General features: G+C 41.7%; 1 non-coding gene across 1 annotated transcript; it reads right to left on the bottom strand.

Moving 5' to 3' along the window:
• Nucleotides 1-216: 216 nt before the first annotated feature.
• On the bottom strand, nucleotides 217-323 carry LOC142523518 (small nucleolar RNA R71). Its single transcript, XR_012814707.1, has one exon. It is a non-coding gene; the product is annotated as a small nucleolar RNA R71 (small nucleolar RNA).
• Nucleotides 324-2,537: the final 2,214 nt, after the last annotated feature.

The following is a 2,537-nucleotide window of genomic DNA, read 5'->3' as shown; positions in this document are numbered from 1 at the left end:
GACCCTAATTCTCATATAGCTGAATTTCTTGAAATTTGTGATACTTTTAAGTTTAATGGCATGTCTGATGACGCTGTTCGTTTGCGTTTATTTCCATTTTCACTGAGAGATAAAGCTAAGTCGTGGTTAAACTGTTTGCCTGTAGGGTCTATTACTACATGGGAAGATATGGCAAAGGTGTTCCTGATCAAGTACTTTCCTCCGTCGAAGACTATGAAGCTCAGAGCCGACATTACTACTTTTGCTCAATACGAGCAAGAGTCACTTTACGAGGCATGGGAGCGCTACAAGGACTTGTTGAGGAGATGTCCACACCATGAGCTGCCTCTTGGGTTAGTTGTTCAAACTTTCTACTACGGTCTGCTTACTCCTAACCGTACTATGATAGATGCTGCTGCCTGTGGTAACTTACTGAGAAAGACGGCGGAGGAAGGATATGAGTTATTGGAGGAGACGGCTGCTAGTAGCTATCATCCTCAGTCTGATAGGCAGAGACGAGGTGCTGGAGTTAATCAAGTTAATGATTTGTCGGCGGTTTCAGCACAGTTGGAGGCTTTGAATAGAAAGACTGATGGGATGAGCATGAGTGGGTCGGCTATGCGTCTGCAAGAAATTTTCTGTGATAAGTGTGGGGGTGAGCATGATGTGCAGGATTGCCATTCTATGTGCCTGAGGGAGCACCGGTAAAACAAGTGGGATTCCAGAACCTTCCTAGAAATGACCCTTACTCGAACACATATAATCCGGGATGGAGGAATCACCCAAACTTTTCATGGGGAGGTCAAAACAACCAACATCGCCAACAAATAGGTCCACCATATGTGATGCACCAAGGATTTAAGCCAGAACCGTCTCGGGAGGAGAAGTCCAATTTAGAGCAAATGATGACTAAATTTATTTCTGCAATAGAGACGAGATTTCAGAACCAAGATGCATCCATAAAGGGGTTAGAGAATCAAATTGGACAATTGGCTAAGCTGATTGCTAATAGGGAGCAAGGAACTTTACCAAGCAACACGGAAACTAACCCAAGAGAACATGTGAAGGCGGTGGAATTGCGTAGTGGAAAAACACTCGGGTCTAATGAGGAAAAGACCAAGCACGGTGAGGATGAGGTGAAAAATCGAAGAGGTAAGTCTTCTAACTCTACATCTACACCTATTGCACAGAATAAAATTGTTATCCCTCCACCTTTTCCTGCAGCAATGAAGAAAGCTAAATTAGATGCACAATTTGGTAAATTTCTTGAGATATTTAAAAAATTGCATATTAACATTCCTTTTGCTGATGCTTTATTGAATATGCCAAGTTATGCAAAATTCTTGAAAGATATCTTAGCAAATAAGCGGAAGCTAGAAGATCATATGACGGTGAATTTGACCGAAAATTGCTCCGCTTTAGTTCAAAACAAGATGCCTTCGAAGCAAAAAGATCCAGGGAGTTTCTCGATACCTTGCATTATTGGTGACATTAATTTTCATAAAGCTCTATGTGATCTTGGTGCGAGCATTAATCTGATGCCTTTTTCTGTGTTTAGGAGACTGGGATTAGGTGAACCCAAGCCAACTAGGATGTCGTTGTAGCTGGCTGACAGATCTGTCAAGTGTCCACGTGGGATTATCGAAGATGTTCTGGTGAAAGTGGATAAGTTTATTTTTCCTGCAGACTTTGTGGTACTTGACATGGAGGAAGATTTAGAGATGCCTTTAATCCTAGGGAGACCATTTCTGGCTACAGGGAAAGCACTGATTGATGTTGAGGAGAGGAAATTGAGACTGAGAGTTGGAGAAGAAGAAATTATTTTTGATTTTTCCAATACTCTCAAGCACACAATGCACAATGATAGTTGCTTTCGTATTGATGTCTTGGATTCGCTTGTTTGTGATTTTGTGCAGGATGGATTGAAAGAACCATTGGAGGCCACTCTCACTACTGAAAAGCAGGAGGACGAGCTAGACGAGGAAAAGATGGAGATGGTAGCTCATTTGAATGCCATTCCACCTTGGAGAAAGCAAGTGAGGCTTAGACTAGAGGAATTGGGAGACAGAAAAGATTTAATGCCTCAAAAGTCAAGCCTAGAGGAGCCACCTACTTTGGAGCTCAAACCATTACCTCCACATCTCAAGTACGTATATCTAGGAGAAAATAATAAATTGCCTGTTATTATTTCCTCTTCTTTGACAGATGATATGGAGAGTAAGCTCTTGGGAGTCCTCAAGGAGCATAAAGGAGCTTTCGCTTGGAAGGTTTCGGACATAAAAGGGATAAGTCCTTCGATCTGCATGCACAAAATTCTGATGGAAGATAAATACTCACCTCTAGCACAACCACAAAGGAGACTCAATCCAAAGATGCAAGAGGTAGTAAAAGCTGAAACAATTAAACTTCTGGATGCAGGTATTATCTATCCTATCTCTGATAGTGCGTGGGTAAGTCCTGTACAATGTGTGCCTAAAAAGGGTGGGATTACTGTTATTGCTAATGAAAAAAATGAGTTGATTCCCACTAGAACTATTACGGGTTGGCATGTATGCATA

Source organism: Primulina tabacum, chromosome 13 (genome assembly GCF_025594145.1).
Source record: "Primulina tabacum isolate GXHZ01 chromosome 13, ASM2559414v2, whole genome shotgun sequence".
NCBI classification, from domain to species: Eukaryota; Viridiplantae; Streptophyta; class Magnoliopsida; order Lamiales; family Gesneriaceae; genus Primulina; species Primulina tabacum.
The sequence above is the reverse complement of the archived record's forward strand: the minus strand, read 5'-3'. Positions and strand labels throughout refer to the sequence as shown.